The following is a 22676-nucleotide window of genomic DNA, read 5'->3' on the forward strand; positions in this document are numbered from 1 at the left end:
GGGGGCAACTTTGGGCTGTTAAATGTAATGTATTGTGATTGCGCACGGTTTCCGCGGATTGGAGGGAAATGTTGCTTGCCAGAACGTTCGTTTTAACGGGTTATGCTCGGTTAGAAATTTTCAAAGAATCGTTTTTCACTTTCTATATTTTCTTTAAGTAGATCTCGAGAATATTCTGTGCATGTTTCAAGGTAATCCAATTAAAAATGACAGAGCTACAGGCGTTAAAAAATGAACATTTTATATAAGTGTAAGATCGACTTGAAACTTTAAAAGTCAACATTTTTCAAATCGGTGATCAATATTTCTCGAAAAGTACTGTGTCGATTTACATGAAACCTTCTGCGTCTTATTTCAAATCCGAAAAACCTGTCCTTGTTTTCTGTTAACAACAGATGTAAATGAAAAATACGAGAATTGCACTCTACACATTAGTAATGCATTCGATAAATAAAACCGGAATTTTATGAGATCGGTGTAATAATAAAGAAAAGCAGTAATAAAACAACAGTGAAGTTTCAAAAATAAATGGTAATAGTAAATAAAGAATTTACAAATACGATAACATAAATATTCAATCGAAAATCTTAAATTGGAACGTGAAATAACAAAATTTAGATTTAGGTCTGAATGGACCAGTTCGAGGGTTGACTTTTAAGATAAAAATATCTATAGATAGTCGGCAATTGGTCAAAATCATTCCAAGCTCACTGTAATATTTAATCGAATCAATTAAACAGAGCTGTTCTATCAAACATCAGGATCTGTTTCGGTGTAAACAGAAACCCGATCGGTCGGAGGTATTGATAAATTCAATTAATAAAGCCTTACATTTGATCTCGCTGGAGTTAATTACGCGCTCGAATCTGCAATAAATACTAATGTAATGAATCGCCAGGCTATTGTTCCTTTCATGCATAAAATAATCCCGTTCCGAACTGTAAAACGATCGCAGGCTCGCAACCTTGAACTTTACCACCGAAAATAGACGTTGGAAAACAGAGAGGATCGCGTGACAAGTCGAATTATAAACGTCGAGCAGTCTAAAAATTCGACATTCCCCAGTTGATTTTCAATCAAGAACGAATCAAACGCCATCCCGTCGAAACTCGAGTAACTGCTACGAAAGTTAGCCCAGAGAACTAACTGCAAAGAAGCTTCACCTCTAGAAAAATCGATTGAACGTCGTTAAAAATTCTCTAGAAACATTACAAGACGTTCATATTTCCCAATTACTGCGCAAGCATCCGAGGAATTCCATTCTAATCGCGTGCAACGAGCAACGAATGACGTTTAATCAACCGTCCACTATCCTGTAATTAACGAAAATAATTGTATCGTAAATGAACGAGATTTCGTGTAAAACAGTTTTCGTTCATTGATACGAGCAACGGATTAACGGTGTATAATACACACAAGAGCGATTCGATGTTTACGCGCACGAGAAGAGATACCAGAGAGGCTGACACGGTGCATCGAAAGTCATTAACGCGTGAAAAATCGGCTGATATATCTTTTTCCCTCGACGGTTTTTCCAGATACATACCAGCGAATGACGACCTGAAGCTCGCTGGGAGACCAGAAATTCGCTAAACACGGTACGAAACCGAATCTTATAATGTGATTCTACAAACACGAACTGGATATAAAATCTGTGTTGTAAGTAGACTGCGGATTTTATGCATTTATAGACGATACCTGTTAAATTCAATAGAAGAGAAAACTTTCATCGGATCCGACAATTTTTTTAATTTTTTTGAACCCAGTAAGATACTAAGGAGAAGAAAGAAATTGTTACCATTGCTCTTAACTTTATGAATTACTGTAGAAAATGTAATTTTGCATAAAACTCCGCAGTCTAGTTTTACGTCTACGTTTGTATATATAGGATTATATTTTAACACATTCACATAGAATAATATTAAGTAATACAACTTTAAATGTCATATAATACTGTCCTTTTCTGACTTGATATTTTTGTAAAGTTATGTTTTTCAATTGTGAAACTGAATGTTGCTTTTGTTTAGATATCTAATCAGTAAATACTGGAAAATTTAGTGCTGAAGGCGTAGATAGCGTTACCGTTATTGTTTCGCCACAATTATTATTCTAGATACATGAAAACTGTTCCAAAGTGGTATTCTTTAGTTCTCAATCAAATAGCTACATAAATGTTTGTTTTTCAATCGAACAGCTAAATGCTTTTGTTTAAATATCCAATCAGTAAATACTGGAAAATTTAATGGAGGCGTATATACAGGATCGGCGTGGTTAAACAATGCAATGTTATTGTGAAAATTCTCGTTCACACGAATAATACATTTCGTAATCGTGATTTCTATCCTCGACAAGATACAACGGTGTATCAAAAGTCATTAATGCGTGAAAAATCGGCTGGTATCTTTTTCCCTCGACGGTTTTTCCAGATACATGCCAGTGAATGACGACTTTGGTTCTGTTATTCCCCGGCGGTTCCGACTAATGACGGCAAAAAGGATTCAGCTCGCGTGAAAATTTGCCCCTCGGCTAGAGATCCACAAAAGGATCGTTTCCAGATTGCGAAAATCAAAGGGGATCGCTCCGAACGTCGAAAATTCAATTCCTGGAGAGTCTCGTCGAATGGAAAGAATTTTTCTTCTGTGGATGATAGGGACAGGAGAGCGTGCTCGATTCGGTAAACATTTCGTCCCTTTTCGTTGCGCGCGCAAGCAGAGTTCAGCGAACGCAAAAGAAGCGTCCGTAGGACGGAACGAGAAAAGCAGTCGGGGTGAATTTTTCTTTTTTTTCTTCTTCTTCTTTTTCTGTCCCTCTCTCTCTCTCTTCCTGTAACGTCATATCGACGAAACGACCGTGGCTCGTCGCAACCGAACCGTTTCCGCGAGTATTAATTGCGCCTCGAATTAAACAGCTCGGTCCAATTAAAACATTATGCATCGCGTCGCACGAGACGCGTTACAAAAGGATAACGAATGAGAGAGACAGAGTTGTCAGCGTTGCTCGTCGACGGAAAAATCGGCCTGGGGGAGGGAAAAACCTCGTCGAAGCCTTTATCGCGAGCCAAAGGGATCGACCGATTATGAATAGGGGATGGTATCCCCTGTCGGGTAAATGTAGTTTGTTCAACATTGGAAATCGTGTGTTCGGGCCGTGAAATGAATGGAGAGTTGCGTCTAAATAATAAATGTCTAGTGCAATATTGTTTTATTCGAGTTCGAAGAGAATGGTAGAGTATTTTAATGAGTCAGTTAAACGGAGTTATTACGAACTTAACTGGCCGATAAAAATTTTCAGAGGTAGCTTATGATTTGATAATTAGACTACCGGTTTTATGGATTTATAATCTACTAGAATGGGCAAAGTACGATAAAAGACAAAATATTCTATCGGGTGCAACGAGTCATTTATTTTATTCTGAACCTAGGAAAATACTTATTTATCTTTTCTTTTTTAACTTTTGTGTATCTATCTTAATTTTGACAGCAAGGATCCATAATATCACTGATAGTAAAGTGAATCTAAGCGTTTTCGGTTGGGAAATTCAAGTATTCCCTCCAAAAATAGATAACAAATAACAAAAAAGAAGATCGGTTTGTTATCGATATTTTCGACTACATAGGTATACCTATATATATATATATATCAGTCTCATAATTTTGAAATAACGATTCAAAACTCTCACCAATGTGAAGTAAGTCTGAACGTTTTCGATCGAGAAATTCCCAAAAAAATAAAAAAACAAACAGGTCGATTTAATATCGACATATTCAAAATAACAGAACACAACACATATATCAGTTGTTCAGATTCAAAATTTAAAAAAAATTACAACCTTAAAATTTAGAATAAAAACCACTGCTTAGACTATAACTTAAATACCACGTAAATATAGTAAATGATTGTACAGCAGAAATAAATCTCGTACAAGCTTTCAAATGCTTCATAATAAAAAAAAAAAAAATCAAAAAAAAAAAATAATCACTTAAGGACACAGACGACGATCGTCCAAGTCGCTGGACTTTCGTTTTCCGATAACCGTCCACCGCGGTTGATACTTTTAACGAACGAATTTGCACCAAAAACGGTCCGCTGGAGAGAGAAAGAGAGGATCCGCAAAGCAATGGGAAACCGAGCTCGACTTTCACTCGACGCCGCGATATCGGAAAATTGGCCGCGCTTCCGGGGAGAAATAAAAGCAGTCGACAGGGGCTTTGCTTTAATAAATAACCGATTCCCGAGGCTAGCGACACCGGGGGAGGTTTAATCGACGGGGAAGATTGCTTGGAAAATATTTCGAGCGTGCGCGCCGTCCACGGAACCGGAAGAGTCCACGGTTCCCGTCGAGCCAGGCGCACAAGGTGGAGGAAACGCTTGGATTCCTGGAGGTGTCCTTCGCGATTCCACGATTACAGAGGTTCCCATCGACCTCCTTTGCCCCCTCCCCCACTTTCCCCGCGGCCGACAACGGTACTCCTGGCTCCAGAGGTAAACGAACTGGGATAAGGTGTCTCCGAGAAACCTTAGAAATCACGGAAGACCCCCGGATGGCTTAACCTTGCCTAACGATCGCCGATCAAGGATACAGATCGTTCGCGATGTTAGCTAATAGGGAACACTGGGTGATAACGACACGCGCAGTTTAATAATTGGATTCCTCGACTTAATGAATCATGAGCAGATTGTGGGTGTTTATGCATTTATAGCGAATTTAAACGCGTAGAATGCAGTGGAATATCGACTTCGATGAAAATTAATGATATTTTAATGGTTGTTTTGGACGTGTCAACCCTGTCGACTGGTGCCATATGGCTATGTGTTCTAAATTATGAAATATAATATTTGTATCATGTGTTTTTTTTTTTTTTTGTATACGTGAGTATATAATAATTTTTTCTAGTCTTGTGTAGATGGTATGGTATATATCTGAATGTGGATTTAATAGTTTATCAGGAAAATAAGATATTATTGGTTCTTTGGCTCTTTCGTTTGATGGAGTTCAAATGTTGAGCATTGTTACGAATACAACAGAAACTTACTAAACTGTAATTTCTTTCATATGTGTCCAGAGGGCTTATTGATCAATGGTAAGAAAAATTGGGTTGTACTACGAATAATACCATAATAATGAGAATTATTATTTATAACTGTGATAAAAGTAAACAAGTCTTCAAATCACAACGAATGACAAATGGCATTAGACGGTTTCAAAATGTTAAAATGTTCTTGTGAATCATTTATATGTCACGTAATATATACAAAAATACAACAAAATATTACTTCGATCATTTTTAAATAATTTGTGAATGGTTGAGACGCATGGTACAGGAAATAAATTTTTATTTCATTTTGACTTTTAATATTAACGTCTTTAATTGTGAATTTGCATAAACATTCATAGTGTAATTATAAGAGTTTTTACATCCTATTGCTTCGTCTAATCCAAGGAATCAAAACGAGTGCTCATAGGTCCAATAAATTGAAATTTTTCGCGTACAATACTAACATTTAATTTCAATTCCATAAAAAAATTTCTATACGTGATACTGATAAACACGGTGAGTAAAGAAGGAAACGGCGGATTCTATTATCGCTTTCAACGTTGTTTTCACGACGGCTGAATTGGTCGTCGATCGTTTCTCGATACCCGTCCATGAAAACGGTATCAATATTTTCGACGTATTCTGTGGACGAAAGCGGAACAATTTCAGAACAAAAACATTTTCGGTGGAAGCTCCGAAAGTCGATCCCTCCCGGGACCGGTTCGTTGTCACCGGAAATCATACGGAATGGCAACACGTTTGATATTTACGAAAGTTCGAAAGAGTCTGGCGGAACGGATCGATGATAACGTTTATCGATAAAAATAGTGCAGTCCAATTGTGGCAATAACTGACGCAGTCCATTTTGTTGAATTTCTTATTTTGTTAGAAAACCAAAAGCTCGTGAGGCTTTAAATACATGTTTTCTAATTCCTCGGCAATATCTCCATTATTCAAGAAAATGGCGGGAACACGAATTCAAACTTATCAGTTTCACAAATTCTCAAAGTTCCTAGAAATGCACATGGGGGAGAACTGACCCTAACTGATTTAAAACTTGAAACATCTAAATTATGTACTTTTCGAGAAAAAAAAGTTATAGAAAGATTTTTTAAAATATATCGCTTGTACTTTCAATCTAACTAGTTGAGATTAAAGAAAAACTCGTTTTTTGTTTACAAAAGAAAGATTTCTAAGTTTTTTTTATTATTAACGTTCAAGTTAAATGTGTACTAATTACGAATTTATAATACATAATTAGCTTTCTAAATTTTAACTATTATTTTTTTACCATCAAGGACGAAATGATCCTATTCGCCTCGATCTACCCTAATCGGGAGGCGTCGACGTTAACCGCCGAATGATCTGGTCCACAGTGACAAACGCGTTCCGCCCCCCACACCAACCCCCCGTCAATCGTTGCCTCGTTATTTCTCGTGGCGCGTCGACGAATTTAAACCGCATTAATTAGTAGCCGGATCGATAATGACAAGGGACGATAATTATGATCCCAGAGTGGAGAGAACCGCCACCACTCATGGTACAGGTAAAAAGCTGAGAGAGAGAGAGAGAGAGAGAGAGAGAGAGAGAGAGAGACATCTGCCCCACCTGGGAGCAACTGGGGCTGGTGGTGTACTCGACGATCACATCGAGTGATATCGATTTCACACGGAACACCAGACGGTTCACGAAGAGAAAAATAGAGATCGAAGGATGGGACGACGATGATTCGATGGTGGGAAAACGGTCAACGAATGGTAACACCACGTGGGCCTCTAGACCACCCCCGCAAAATTATGTCATCGCTGTTTCACACCCCGGTGACTTAAAGGTTACAGGTCCCTCCGCCGTAATAACCTTCAACCGGAGGAGAAACGTACCGTGATTAAAACTACTACTCCCAAGAAATCCGCCAGTATTTGATCACCTGAATTTTGACCAAAATGAAATTAAAATTCAATACGAATGACATAGAAAGAAAGAGCAAAACGTAAGCTGTAAAACGAAGTATAATTTTATATACTTTGCGTAATACTTTATTATTAAAAAAAAGAGTTGAATACAATACAAACATGAAAACCGGTATTAACCCTTTGCACTCGGAATTTCTAATTTCCCATACATTTTTTCCCTTCAGAGGGGACAGTCGAGTGCAAAGGGTTGATTTCGGGAGAATCTAATATCTAAATTGTTATGTGTTCTGATAATTTTTAAGAACAATAATTCAAAAGGAAAATAAAGTGAAAGAAACTTCTGTATAAGAAAAAATAGAGATGGAACGATAGGACGACGATGATTCGGTGGTGGGAAAACGGTCAACGAACGGTAACACCACGTGGATCTCTAAACCACCCCCGCAAAATTATGTCCTCGCTGCTTCACACCCTCGTGACTTAAAGGTTACAGGTCTCTCCGCCGTATTGACCTTCAACCGGAGAGCACCGGAGGAGAAACGAACCGGGATTGACCCTACTCCCAGGAAATCCGCCCACGTCTAACGAGCTGGCCAACCTACGCGTAACCCTCCTTGCGTCCCCCTGGTTTCTCTAATTTAGAGATCCAAGTGGGAGCGCGAGGTGAAGAGATACCACCCCGGTCCGTGGAAACTGGGCAGGGAAAACGACTTTATTTTTATTTCCCGTGGAAATGACTCGACAGCGATCTTTTCTGTGTCTACCAACGCGGCAGTCTTGGGTGACATACAGTACCGAACAAAAGTATTCGTACACCCTTTAAAACGGAACAACTTTTTTAAAATCGGTCCAATTAACTTGAATTTGTTCGTGCAGTTAGGGACTTTGGTTTGCTAAATGATAAAAAAATTGCAAAACTTGCAATGGGTCGGAATCACGAAGACAATAGTAAGGGTTGCTTTTTACAACTTTTTAATCTGAGGCTGTAATGAAAATTTAATAAATACATATCGAAGATTTATGTTAGTTATATCATGTTGAAAATTTTATCAAAATTGGTTAACGTTGCTACGAGATATAAAGGATTAAATATGTCGAAAATCACAATTTTTATCAAATTTAGACCTAGAACTGTGGTAAATCTAAAAATCCTTACATCTTTTGATGCCTGTCGCTCGTTTCTGTATCAATCGATTTCAATGGAAACCCCTTATATGGGACCATACTTATGAAAGAACCAAAGTATAAGCAGTAAAAGCAAGTTTTTCATAATGTGGTGCACACCAAGGTATACAAGCGCCACTACACGTCGAATATTTTGCAGTAAAAATCCAGAGAACCGGTTAAACAATGTACCAAACTTCGAAGAAATATTTCTGAAAACCATTTCACTTATACTTTCCCCGCAAGGAAATGCACGATGACACGATTCCTACGGGGTAAAAGTGGAAAGATTGCATAAAACAGTGGGGCCAGAAAGGGAAGGGATAAAAAAAACAAGAGAAGAAGCACTCCCTTCGTCAGTCTGGCGATACTATTGTCTATAGTCGTTCAACGACTGGTTCGAATAAATAAAATATCGTAATCGTCGACGTGGTTTAATGCATCGCGGAATCGATACAAGACAGGCGACCACGAAGCATCTTCAACCTTTCATCTTCTATGTCCTATGTCTTCTTGCTTGTGTTCCATCCCCTTCTGGTTTCGTTCACCCTCCATCCCCGAGGGGGCGAAGAAGGAGGGAAAATCGTCCAGCCGTCGCACGATTCCATTATAGATTCACCGTGCACGCGCGACCGTCATAAACCTTTCTCAGTCTTTGTTTCACTATTTTACTGGAATTGCTCCGTTCGCGCGGAAATACCGCGTTGAGATATACACGCAGGCTCGTATCCAACGCGTCTTTCTCCGGCGAATCTCGTCGTGAATCGACCGATCGTGTTTTTAACAATTTTTCACGCCAACCACCCATCCACTCGTTTCTCCACTTTACACTTTGGTGAAATATAACATGAGCGTTTGGCTTCGATAGGATTCGATTTGGTTAGGTAAGAGAAACTTGGACCGGGGATTACTTTCTCAACGTATTGAGCCATAAAGTCCTGGACTTTGGATCAAAAAGGGGAAAATTCATTGTATAGATGAAGAGTTTCGAATAAAATATAATAAAAAAAAGTAACTGTCTGGGGAAAGTTAGGCGATTCGGATATGGATGACGTGTGGCAAGTCAAAGTGTTAAGACGTGTTACAATACTATAGTATAATTATCACATTTGTAATGGAATTATTAGTATAAACATCTTTAATGTTAGTTTGTCCTGAAATTATTGATCAAAGTATCACGAATTCACCAAGATGAAATTTCTTAAACCAACGTTGAACAATGCATTCATTGACACTTCCTTGAACCTCAAACTCCATTGATATTTCAATGGAAAGTTCAAACTCGTAAAAGTAAATTTATCGAAATTACTCGTCTAGACATCTTCCGTTCAATTAACTGAATTTTGACGAAAATACAATTAAAATTCAATACGAATAACGTAGAAAGAAAGAGCAAAAAATAAGTAATCTTTTATTATTAAAAAAAAGAGTTGAATACAATACAAGCATAAAACCTGTATTAATTTCGAGACAATCTAATATCAAAATTGTTATATATTCTAATAATTTATAAAAACAATAATTCAAAAGGAAAATAAAGTGAAACTACTGTATAAAACTATCTCCGAAAAATCATCGTAGAAAAAAACTTTACTCCGTGTCAGAAGTGACCTTACATCCACCGTGTATCTGGTTACCTGACCACCCATTGTCTAACCCCATTAACTATGTACCATTCATCATCAAAAAAAAAAAAAAAGGAAATCGATATCTCCTTATAAAATTCTGCAACATGTAAGTCAGACCTCAGACGACAGGTCTCAAAATCGTCGACAGACAACGGACACGTTCGAGGTAAATGAATAAATGGGAAAGGTACGCAAGACCAGTGTCCCCTGATTGATCCCTCGAATCGCCGCCTATCCACCGGTTTGCCGTCCAGACGGCACTGTCTCAGGGAAAAGTATAGGTGGGCAGACGGCTGGACGGTGGGCCAGGTAATGGTAGCTTTGAGCTCCTGAAATTGCAAACGACGGTGGACAACAACGCCTGGACAGTCGGGGAGGGCCTCTCTGCCTTTATCAAAACGGGTTGTCAGCTACAGCCTTTATCGTCGGGCTATCGGGGAGGCTCGAGTAGGCCTGAAGGAAATCGAGACGGAAGGAGAGGAGAACCGAGTCGAGGCACAGTCGTCGCGCTACCATACGGAAGATCCCTCTCACGTACATATACAGGGTGTGTCATAACATGTGGGACACGCTTTAGGAATGGACAGAAGACATAAAAACAATGAAACAAGTTCCTATAAACATGTGTCCTATTTCACCTCGTTTGAAGGTTTTAGCCAGTTTTGTGTTTCGCGGCTATCTGTTGACTGGAAAATGTGAAAAGGAAGAGAGAAGGAGCGTTTCGTTATGGGCCTGCTAGTGGACTCGTCAATAAGACTACCTAGCAGACGTACACCGACGAGCAAACTCGGATTCCACTAGGGGAAAAAGTGACGTACGGGAAGGACCTCCTGCTATTTGGTTTCGGGAATAATTGAAATGTATGTCAAATTAACATTCAATTTTTTTTCCTTAGCTTCCACAAGAAGTATATAGGGTGTCTCACCCGATTTTGACATCTTGATTATCTCGCTATTGTTACTCGTAGCAAAAAGTGTTTCAGCGGAGGCTTGAATGATATCGAGTGAAGCATATTCTGATGTTATTAATTTTTTCGTGAGTAGACGCGTAAAGGTCATGTAAAGGTCAACTTTGTTTTCTTAAATGGAATGAGGTATTTTTTAATACATCAATCGGTGCAGCTGGACATTCGTTATAAAAAAGTACTAACCTATGTATGTCGAAAAGTTAGTAGTTCAGGAGACATTTCAATTTAAATAATTCTAAAATACTCATCAATTCGAGATCAAAAAGACATGCTTTCCAACGTGCGACTTGTTCTTGTTCGATCGACTCAAACAACCACTTCGGGGAACGCATTTTGATATCACTGACACCATAAAAGAAAAATCACAGGCGAGGAGATGTCTACACCAAAAATTGAATTCCAGAAGTGCTTTGAAAGCTGGATCAAACGCTGGCGTAGGTGCATTGCGGGCAATGGGGACAACTTTCAAGACGACAATAATATTTACGATGAATAACATTGTATTTTTGATGTTATAAATAAATTCCTGAAACTTTTTGAACATGGTAACCGCGCCGAATAAGATGGACTTTGTGTATCTCGGTGAATCAATCTGTCTGTACCCGTGGAAGACAACGGGGGCCTTCTGAACTAGCCGCGACAAAGGCGACTTCCACGACGATACGCACAAGCAGGTATATAACGCGCTGGAGAACGACCAGTCATTAGCATCGGATGTAGTAAACGTTTGTCCTCCCCGCTGCGCGCTATTAATAACGACAGCGGTACCGAATAGGGTCGCGTGGTCACGCGGAAATTCGTACTGAAATACGTCTGTCCTCTCCTGAGGAAAATTGAGAATATCTCCTCGTTTTGTTACAGAGATTGGTTACTTGTTTCGGATACGGGGGACAAAGGAGTTCCTACTGTCCGCGAAATGACAAATTTTAGATGTTACGTTGTTCACCATTCGATGACGTTATTCGAGAAAAAGTTGTATCACGTTGACTGCCTGAATTTGGATGACGCGTAAAATTTCAAATGGGTTACCCATCCTCGCGAGCAAACTCGACTTCCGCTAGGGGAAAAAAGTGGCGTAAGAGAAGGGCCTCCTCCAATTGGTAAATTGATTTCAAGTACTGAAATAAATGTTTAATCGAATGTTAAGTTTACATATATTTCAATGATTCTCGATACCAAATAGTGGGAGGTCTTTCCCTGCGTCACCTTCTCCCCCAGTGGAAGTCGAGTTTGCTATTAAGTACCCTCGCGAGAAAACTCTGAGACGAAGCAGAGAAAGTTCTATTCACTAGCGTTTAAAGTTTAAAGCTTGGACATCCTCGATCTGATGTGCAGAGCATACATCTCGGTTGGCTTGGATCCATTAATGACAAGATTTTCATACGATCGTCCGAGTAGCAACGCGATTCATCAAGAAAACAACGTTTCGTTGACCCCTTTCGCGGAAATCCTCTGTTAAGCTACGTCTACACTACGTACCATAACACGTTACACATATAGCAATGTTATACTACTTATTACAATAACAGGAAGAAAAATATTATATAACATATTACATACATTTTTCGTTTCATATAGCAAGTTATATATAACCCATTTTTTGACACCATTATTAACCCCTTGCCCTATAATATCGAATCAGACTCGTGCTGATGATTTCAAAATCGATTCAACAAAGAAGAATATTATTCGATTTTCTTTCAATCGAAGTGAAATGCCACGTTGCTGGCATTAATATTTAACTTTTACAGAAAAAAAAAACAGTTGTGCTAAGTACAGAATTTTTCGTTTCTAGGAATCTATCGACAAAAATGTAATCCTGGAGTCTGCAGACGTCAAGAAAATCGTAGGGCAAGGGGTTAATAATGAGGTGTAAAATTTTATACAACAATTTGTTATATAACAAATATGTTATATAAACTGTTTTGGGACACAGTGTAGACGCAGCTTTACACCGCGTGTGTCATCGACGATATCTAATTAACCACATGAAAAGACGAAACGGTGGACCGGATACAATTTATTGGACGCGTTTGCGGGAACTTCGCGGAATAAACGTCGCTGGGGCGAGGATTTATGCGCTGGCAAAAATGGTTAAGAATTCGAGTAGGTATACGAGCCGCGGAAATGCGTGTTAGGGAGCCGAGCCGCGAGCGATCAGGTTTTCATCTCGTAAATCTGTTGCTCGGCGCCACGGTAAATCCACAGGCCCGCGGCCTAATCATCGATACGGGAGGGCAATAATTTTTCCGGCTAACAGCTCTATTATCAATATCGTCCAACATCCGATAGGTCTGTTACGATCGGACATATTAATTACCTGGCTCGATTACCCTATTAAAATAGCTGGCTCGACGGCCGTGATAAACATCGATCCTGATTTTCACTGTTATCCAAAATGGCGATCGACGATCTTCCAGGTTCATTCCTAGAACCAATGAGAATGTAATCGCGCGTACGGCAATTTCACGATCGTTCCAGCTATATTTACGACTCTAGAACCGAACAATGAAGTCGTAGGTGTCGCGCATGTCCCTCGAGAACACGATAAAACGTCGTTTAATCGCCGATTATGCGACGATTCGCGACAACGTTTCCCTGACGAGGGTGTTAAATTTCTTGAATTCTTTGAAGAGAACAATCGTTTCTTTTTCTGACGGTATATCAAAGTTTTCTTTTTTCTAGGAAGAAACTTGGCAAGTCAAAAACTTGGATGAGGATAACAGACGAAAGCTTGGGAAGTTCTCTGATATTATTAGTTAACGATCTAACTTGTTCTACTGGGTCCAAGTGACCCAGAATTTTCTTACAAGTAAAATACTGTTGGGGAATCATTGAAAGTGGAATTACGGACGCCATGTAGTAGTATTTTCAGGTGTCCTAGAGAAATCGTTTTTACAGAATTTCGTTTCTTTTCAAGGATTTTTTCAAACACGATGAAACTTTCAATGTTAATTTTTAACCATAAAGGTATAATCTACACTGTTCAAACTTCATCTCAGAATGGTTTGCGACTTAATTTACCAAATAGTTTTTAAACACCAGCCGACTGAATATTTACAAGTACATTTGACAAAGGGCGTGTGACGACGGTGGAACTTAACCCTTTGCATTCGATTGTCCAATCTGAAGAGCACAAAATACATGAAGAATTTTAAAATTCCGTGTGCAAAGAATTAATACACCAATTGCTATTCCGTTTGGCCTTTGATTTGTATGACAATTCGTCCTCCAGAACCAAGAAAGGTTGTCCAAGCCTGCGTTAAATCCTCCCCCCGTGAAATCGACCCATTCCGTTCGTGGACGAAGAAAACCATCGAACTTTCGCGATTTTCCCGGTCGTTTACGTATTTGCTCGCGCGTTAACACCGTGGCGTTCACGTTGGACACGGTGTTCGCAAATACAAAAGCGGTGAACGCAGCCGGTGCTAAGCGGCTGAGCACGGTTACGCCGCATTGCAAATCGCGCGGAAACACGAGCGTGTACCTACCGTATACCCTCCACCGCCATACGTACCCTCGCGAGCAAACTCGGCTTCCGCTAGGGGAAAAAATGGCGTAGAAGAAAAGCCTCCTACCAATTCGTAAATTTATTTCAAGTACTGAAATAATTGTTAAATTAATTTGGCATACATTCTAGTAATTCCCGATACCAAGTGATAAGAGGTCTTTCCAGTACACAACTGTTTCCCCTAGCGGAAGCCGAGGTTACACATGAATGTACCCTTGCGAGCAAACTCGGCTTCCGGTAGGGGAAAAAGTGGTGTAGAAGAAAAGTCTCCTACCAATTCGTAAATTTATTTCAAGTACTGAAATAATTGTTAAATTAAAGATTCATTTGGCATACATTCCAGTAATTCCCGATACCAATTGATAAGGGATCTTTCCAGTACACAACTGTTTCCCCTAGCGGAAGCCGAGGTTACACATGAATGTACCCTTGCTAGCAAACTCGACTTCCGGTAGGGGAAAAAGTGGTGTAGAAGAAAAGTCTCCTACCAATTTGTAAATTTATTTCAAGTACTGAAATAATTGTTAAATTAAAGGTTAATATGGCATAAATTTCAGTAATTCCCGATACCAAGTGATAGGAGGTCTTTCCAGTACACAACTTTTTCCCCTAGCGGAAGCCGAGGTTACACATGAATGTACCCTTGCGAGCAAACACTGCTTCCGCTAGGGGAAAAAGTGGCGTAGAAGAAAAGTCTCCTACCACTTCGTAAAATTATGTCAAGTACTGAAATAAATGTTGCACCGAATGTTAATTTGGCATACATTTCAGTAACTCCCAAAACTAAATAGTAGGAGGTCCTTCGCCTACTTCACTTATTCCCTTAGCGGAAGCAGAGTTTGCTCGTCGGTATACACGATGGTACGAACGGACACACGCGGCAACGCTGCGAATGCGTGCCCTCCGAAACGAGCAAACTCACCCTTCTTTTTTTCCCTCCTCTCTTACTCGACCGCGCTCGTTTCCTCTATTCGCCTCGTCACCTGCCTTTTCTAAACGCTCGCCCATAACCGCTCGTTCTGTCCCTCTTTCGCTGACCCTTCTCCGTCGGTGTGCCTCTGCTCGGCTCGCTCTTTCGATACCGCGTCCGTCTTCGTCCCACGGAATTCCCCCCACCCCCATCACTTCTCTGGACGATCGACGACAATGCCGCGCGACGGATAATTGTTTTCGCCCGGCGTGCTCGTCTACCGTTAAACGAGGGGAATCGTGACTCCTACCAGGCTTGGAAGATCGAACGGTTTCGGAGCCGGGGAATTTCTACGGTCGGGATCGAGATGGACTGACCACTCGAGAATACAGTTTGTAACGCTCGGAACGATCGTTTAGAATAGTCTAGATACCTTTGGATTAGATATTCGGATAGCCACCTGGTTTTGGATTTGTGTGGGAGTTATGGGGACTTCGGAGGGATTAGATTGTAACGATGTGTTTGGTGTACGTATACAGTTTTAGGTTAGGTCTTCAAAAGATCACTGATCGAGAAATGGCCTATCAAAAATCATGAGTAGATTGCGTATATTCTGGAATGTTGAACTTTCTTGCCCTTTCTACAAAAGTTAACGTCGATAGAAAAAGGAAGAATTAAATTGTAACGATGTGTTTAGGGTAGATATACACTTTTAGGTTAGGTTTTCAGACGATGACCGATCAAGAAATGACCCGTCAAAAATCATGAGTAGACTGCGTATATTCTGGAATGTTAAAATTTTTGTGCCCTTTTTACGAAAGCTGGCCAAAATCTCAGGTTCGTTATTTTCCCGCCAAAAGCAATTCTACCGGGCCAACAGAGGATGAAGGTTCAAGCTTTGTGGAAAGAACCTGTGTTTATTGCGTGGAAAAGCGGTTGGACCCAAGAGGTATAAAGTATTAGGGCGCAGAGAATGCTATCTTTCCCCAGGCCGCTACCCCAACAGGTACAACCCCTACTTTGAAGATTTTAAATTAGCTTTTACAAGTCAGGAAAGCCAGCTTCCTTTTCTCGGTGAAAGACCGAGACTATACGTGGACTTTTGGCAAGGAAATGATGGACAAAGCAACGCACCAGCTGAACATCGTAGCAAGGGTAGGCCCAATAGCAGCCCTCGAGGACCACTTAATTTTACTCCGAGTGCAATCAATGCGTAATGTCTATGATCTGGCATTTCTAGAAACAGTATAACAATGATAAAAATTGCTCTTTATTACATCACAGTAATGAATAGGCATAGGTTCAGCGTCACTGCTACTTTTGAACACAAACCCAACTAGAAGTAGGAAAGCTAAATATGCATAAGTAATAGGGTGTCTCAGGTATCTCTACGTTCAATATGTTAAGTTCTACTAAGACAGATGAAATGGAGCTAAAAATATCCTATGATACCATCTGCTTCCAGTCCTCAACAAGAAAGCTTCAAAGTTACAAAAAAAAAAAAACAAATATTTTCTTAATTTGTATGTATGTGGCTATAGCCCGTACCAGAATAATTTAAAAAATTTGAGAAATAAAAAAATAGCGCCTTCCCAAACAAAAGGTTTAATTTATGTGCATAAAAATGAGCGGTTTTTTAACCAAGTTGGTTTTTGCCAAGTTTGAACTAAATCGGTCAATTAGTTTTTAAGTTATCACGGCCGCCGATTAAGAAAAAGTAGCTTCGAGAAAAACGCGATCAAAGTTTCAAGTACTATTTTAGACCATAAAAGGAAAAATGTTTCATACCAACAGCTAATCACCTATTCCAGGCCATATAATCCACCTCCCTCTTCCTCAAAAAATTGTTGCAAATTGCAAAAAAGAAAAATCCAATTTTCCGAAACCGTCACACCAGCATAGCCCCTAAACGATCTTCGAAACAGTCCCTTAAATTCCAGATCATCGAAGCTTCCATCTAGCCGAATGCCGGCGGTGTGATTCAGTCGGGCGCAACGAAGTAGGCGCGAACAGCACGGCCATGAAATTAGACGCGAAACAGAAACGTAGGAAGATACGAGCGTATCCGCGAGAGTTATAATGTCGCCTCGGGGATCCACGGAGGATTGAATTAGATCGCGGCCTCGATAGGCCAGAATTTGCGATAATGGGACGTGGGATTTTATGGAGACACGACTGCTCGTCCTCTCTCAGGCCCGATAAGCAGAAGGAGATCGACTCTAAACACGTAGGTACCGTGCTGCCCGCCAGCGCGCGCGCGCACGGGGTGAATAAGCAATAAAATCAAGCGCGGAACGGTGCTCGTTTTCTGCATACTTTATTGTCCCCTTGCGCCGCCGACGCTGGCCCACTGCTAGGAATTCGCCGCATACTTCAACTATCCTAAAGGTATGCACGAGTTTTCAATCGACGAGGCACAGTCCCGATCGAAGATTTCAGTGACGTTTTGCCAAAAAGTCAACTTTCTCATATCGATATCTACTGAACTTGTCTTGCTTTCTAGATGTCTATCAAAATTTTAATTAGTATGTTTATAATTTTTTTATTCAGTCTACCTTTAACCTAACATTCCTACATTATGTGGTATAAGTTTTATATCAGTATTTTCTATGGTTCAAGAGTTATACAAAAATGTCACTGAATTTCGCGATCCGGTGAGCGCCAATATGCGCGGCAATTTTTCAAATTCGACCGAACTAATCGAATTTTCGCGGCCAATTCACGGGGGTGTTTAGTAATTTAATGGATGTCTAGAAGAATGGGGTTTATAAATTTATCGAAAGGAGTTTTCCGTGGAACAAAGTCCAGTGTGATGTAATAAATTACTTTCTAATTATTGGATTATTATTTTTCGAAGTAGAAGAAGGGCTGCTTCTTCAACCCTTAACAACCCAGTAGTGTCAGTTGAACGGATTTTCAAATTGATTTATATACAGAATCAAATCATTTATAATAATTATAATACTTATAATAATTTATATCGCGTTATTTACTTTATTTTCATATAATGTTGAGAATGTTCAGTGATGTGTCTATTGAACACTACTGGTCCGTTACAAAAGAATACTGGGTTGTTAAAGGTTAACTGTTACAGTGAGCTATGTATTGTTTTTACGTTTTCCTGTAATTTTTCATAAAGTGTACCTAATCATACGCCCTTCTTCTAGAGACCAATTCGATTATTATCAAGGACTTGGGGGAGTTGGAGCTTTTCTTTCCCGGTGAGGCGTTCGGTGAATCGAATGAAGAATTATAACCATCGGTACGCTGGAATTCGTAACACATTGCCGTACGGAGCCCGAGTATATAGGAAGAGATATAAAATATTTATACTCTCTCGGTTCGACGGGAACAGTATATCCGACATGCAAGCTGACACGATCAATCGATCTTAACTGAGTTGTCGCAATGGGGGAAATGCTATTCGGAAAGAAGGATTCTGAAAGCTGCAGGCAGAAATAAGCCAATATTTCCGGTCTTGTACCTCTAGACGGAAATTTTTTTATAGAATTTGCATTCAATTAATGGTAACTATAATATTATTGATACAATGTATTAGTAATAACTTTTATTATTGATGACTAATAAATTATTGACATCAAAAACCTTTCAAAGTCATCAATAATTCGTATTAACCCTCGGTGCACCGTTCGGGTCAATCTGACCCGAAGCCAATCTTCTAATAAATATTTTGCATTACAGAAATCTGTAAATTAATTTCACACCAATAGTTTACATATACTATAATCTAGCGATAAAAAGAACAGTAACATAATAATCCATCGAACAGTATTCGAGGGTTAAAAGATTCTGGCCGTGCAAAGAACTAAAAGCAGACGTGGTGGTAATAAAGATGAAGGTACTATACAATCAAAGCGTACGAGTAACAGGAATCTCCCCGAGGAGAACGCTATCACGAGCGCGCCGATTGAAATTTCTGTACGCGCGGGTACAACGTGCCTTCCCCAATAAAGTAACTTGCAACGATCCGGTGTGTCGGGACGAGTGCCAGGTGGGAAAACGGGAACGCGTCAGAATCTGTCGCGGCGCGACTAAAAGAAGAAGAAAAAAAAACTCGTTGCCGTCCCCAGTCCGGCACGTACTCCGTAGCCGGGACTAATAAGTAATAATTGATTTCAAATCGGTCGACAGTCCTGGGGAAGGTTTCTACGTGATCGTGGTGTCGAACGGGAGACAAGCGGACAAATGGGTTCCCCGCTATTAAAGATCCTAATTAGCGAACCTCGTTAACGGCTACGTGGACTAACGGACGCGTTTCAGAGAAACCGGAACAACCCCATAAACAATCCAATTCTATGTACAAGAAACACGAAACTAGTCCTACGGATCGGGGAGTTCAAATGGCCTTGGGCAACGGTGAACGAAAGCTATTAGAATTCAGTGGACTCTAACTATATTGCCACTGAACATATTGCCACGCTAGGCACTTCCCCTTCACAGGTACTTTGGAACACACGCACTCGCTCTCCCCACCACGTTACGTACGTCGGCGCACCAGCTCGATCAAGCTTCTGCGCAGGCGTTGAAGCCCGGGCTATGACGTCAGAGCTTAGCATGGAGGGGGCTCTGAACTCATTGCCATTTTACTCCCCTACAGCCCCGACCATGGCAATATACAGACTCCTCTCGATTATCGTCTGGCTTGTCTTACACGATTATTGTCCAGGTGTTATTCCCACCACTGAGGGGGAGGCCGTAGAACATGTCAAGCGCATACTTTGTTGCCCCTTCGCTTGCTGACTTCTAGGAATTACCGGTCATAAATGTCAACGATAAGTCTTTTGTGAGTGGAGTTTGACTTTGAAATCCAACTGGATCCCTAAAATACATAATCATTGTTGCTTATCAACATGAAGGTGAGACGGCATAACGGAGAACACTCTTTCGATTGTAATTACACGGTGAAACGGGACGAATACTTGCACTACCGCGGTTTACGATTATTGATATCGAAGTACTTGGAGGTAAAATTATTAATAGACCCGGAGGGGGGAGAAAAAACGGCTGCGAAGACGGTCTCAAGGATGAGAGTCGATTAGCTAAGCGGCACAAGATTTCTGCTCGTAATTACACTCCTATTTAGATTTATCAACGTTTACGCTGCAATCTAAAGTCGTGGCTTTTTTTTTTAATTCTGCGGTAATTAACGCACAGACAGTTTGTTAACACAGCTGCAATTTCGAGTACTGTTGTATCAGCGGTACTTTTTGCGTAAAATTTCTAACACGCTAAAATCCCATAACACGCTACGTTCTTTCTCGGTAAAATTTCGCGGACACATGAAATCGGGTATGTAAATTACTATGTATAAAGCTTTCTACTAATTATTTTTTAATACCGAATTACACGACACAACATGTTGAACAATTTTTCATGATGGTTATCATGTGTATTATCGTCATGAACATTATTTTTCGAGAAACACGAAAGAGTCACAAATACTTCTACGGTATACCGTTGGTGTAACCTTTGCGGGCGTCTAAATGGTTACAAGAATAATATAACTAGTGGTGCAAAACCGAAAATTATCTTTATCTACGGAGTTGTCGAGTTTGGAGTATCTTCCAAAGACTACAGTCATCACATCAACCTTAAAATCTCTAGAAAGTCTTCCTTTCTGAGGAATCCTCTAAGGTCTTTTGAGGTTCTAGGAGGAATCTTGTAAGAATTTATGAAGTTTTAGGAAGACTCCTGTGAAGGCCTTAGAGAATTTCGTTCAGGACCTCTAAGGTTGATAGTTTCTCTGAGAACATCCAAGATCAGTTGAGAGTTTCTGTCTGAGCTACAAGACCTCATTTAAGGATTCCTCTATCATTCTCTGAGATCCTTAGAGGGTCTCTGAAGACATTGACGAAATCATTCCAGGACCTATGTGACCCCTGCAAGGTTTTCTCTTAGACCCTCTGGAGTCCTTAAAGGTCTCCCTAAGGATCTCTGGAATCCTAGAAATGTTCCTCTAATATCGTTAGAGGCCCCTAGAAAAACCTCAAAGGTCCATAAAGGGTTCTACAGAGATCTACCGAGAATCTCATAAGATTTCACAAATTGTAAGAACTTTCGATTTTTAATGATTTGAATGGACTTTCTACAAATAAGGAGAAATTTCATGCCCAACCTTGACTACAGTTGTAGAATCGATACCAGGAACACAAGTGAAATGAAATATACATCGAGCAGCCCGCACGATTTCCAGTAATAGCGAGTAGATAATTAAGTAGGACTCGTAGATGCACCGCTAAAAATAGACGTCATCTCGTAGGTCGTAGGGAGATGGAATCGTCCGTGAATTTATCAACGTGTCCCATGGCAAGCTGATAGGCGATAGAGTTACTAACGTGAGTGATTCAACAAAATTTCGAATTTAACCATACGTTGCAACATTGCAAGAGGGAGACAATTTGGTAAAACAAAAATCATGAAATTACTCAAAATGTTCTAACTAACGTTGAAAATTCAGAATATGATTTAATCATATAAACGGTAAGTGTTCACAGTCATCAATCTATCATGAAGATACGGTGTAAATAAAAAAAACGATTAAGACCATAATTGTTACTTCCTTTCAGTTACAATTTATCCAAAATTCATTTAACGTCCTCTCGGTTTATAAGTCGCCCCTACAATACCGTTATCGCTTGATAAAAACCATCCAACCCTTACAGTTATCGCATCCACAATTACCTATCATAAAAACTTTTTAAGAATAGGTACTCCCCACAATATCGGTACCCTTAACAAGCATCCACCAAGCGACGAGATCGATAAACAAGGCGTCAATCTTCTGACTCATCCCCCCATAATCACGTTATTTCACCACCACAGCGTGTACCCGTTTCTGCATTCAGTGACGTAGCCGCGAGTCTAAATCCCCCGGCCAGCGGAAAATACGCTGACACAAAGCGTACACAGCGCAACCCCTATTTATGGCGGGCGACGCTCCGTGGCGCTTAAACGCGCCGCTTTCGCGTCATGTATAATACTGTGTACCCGTCACTGTTCGTACGGACCCACAGAAAGGGGTTTCCGCATCAAAAAAATAAATTGAAAATCTGAAGTCATTTTTTTCATATGTTTCCGTTTTCAAGAAAATTGAATTGGATGCACGGACATATATTCACGTTACTTAATATATGTCCATGCATCTGACAAATAAACAACTTAATTTTCTTGATAACGAAGTTTTCTCTTGGTAGAAAAGACATGGTGTGATCGTTGAGTCGATCAAGAATTAGAATTATGCTCCTTATTGTCATTGGAATAAAACAAAATGGCGAGAAATATGGGATGTTAAAGGTCTTGGGCCCTACTCAGTGACGCAATCTGGGCTTCTGAATCGATATTTTTTTTTTCTACGACCTAATGTCTTCATGGTCTAACATCGTTTAATTATTACTGTTAATGTTTTCAGGTGTAAATTTTACCCCAAATTTTGGAAAAAGTATCCCAACGTTCAAAAGACCGTAGTTCCAACAGGAGTCTCCAGTGACACATTTGATACAGTATCAACTGATGAAGCTAGCTACAAA

General features: G+C 40.0%; 1 protein-coding gene across 3 annotated transcripts in view; it reads right to left on the reverse strand.

Moving 5' to 3' along the window:
- LOC107188687 (AF4/FMR2 family member 4) overlaps positions 1–22676 on the reverse strand; it is a 302199-nt gene that overhangs the window by 220377 nt on the left and 59146 nt on the right. The gene's annotated exons all lie outside the window — the stretch shown is intronic.

This window comes from Dufourea novaeangliae, unplaced genomic scaffold (genome assembly GCF_001272555.1).
Source record: "Dufourea novaeangliae isolate 0120121106 unplaced genomic scaffold, ASM127255v1 scaffold16, whole genome shotgun sequence".
In the NCBI taxonomy this organism is placed as follows: domain Eukaryota; kingdom Metazoa; phylum Arthropoda; class Insecta; order Hymenoptera; family Halictidae; genus Dufourea; species Dufourea novaeangliae.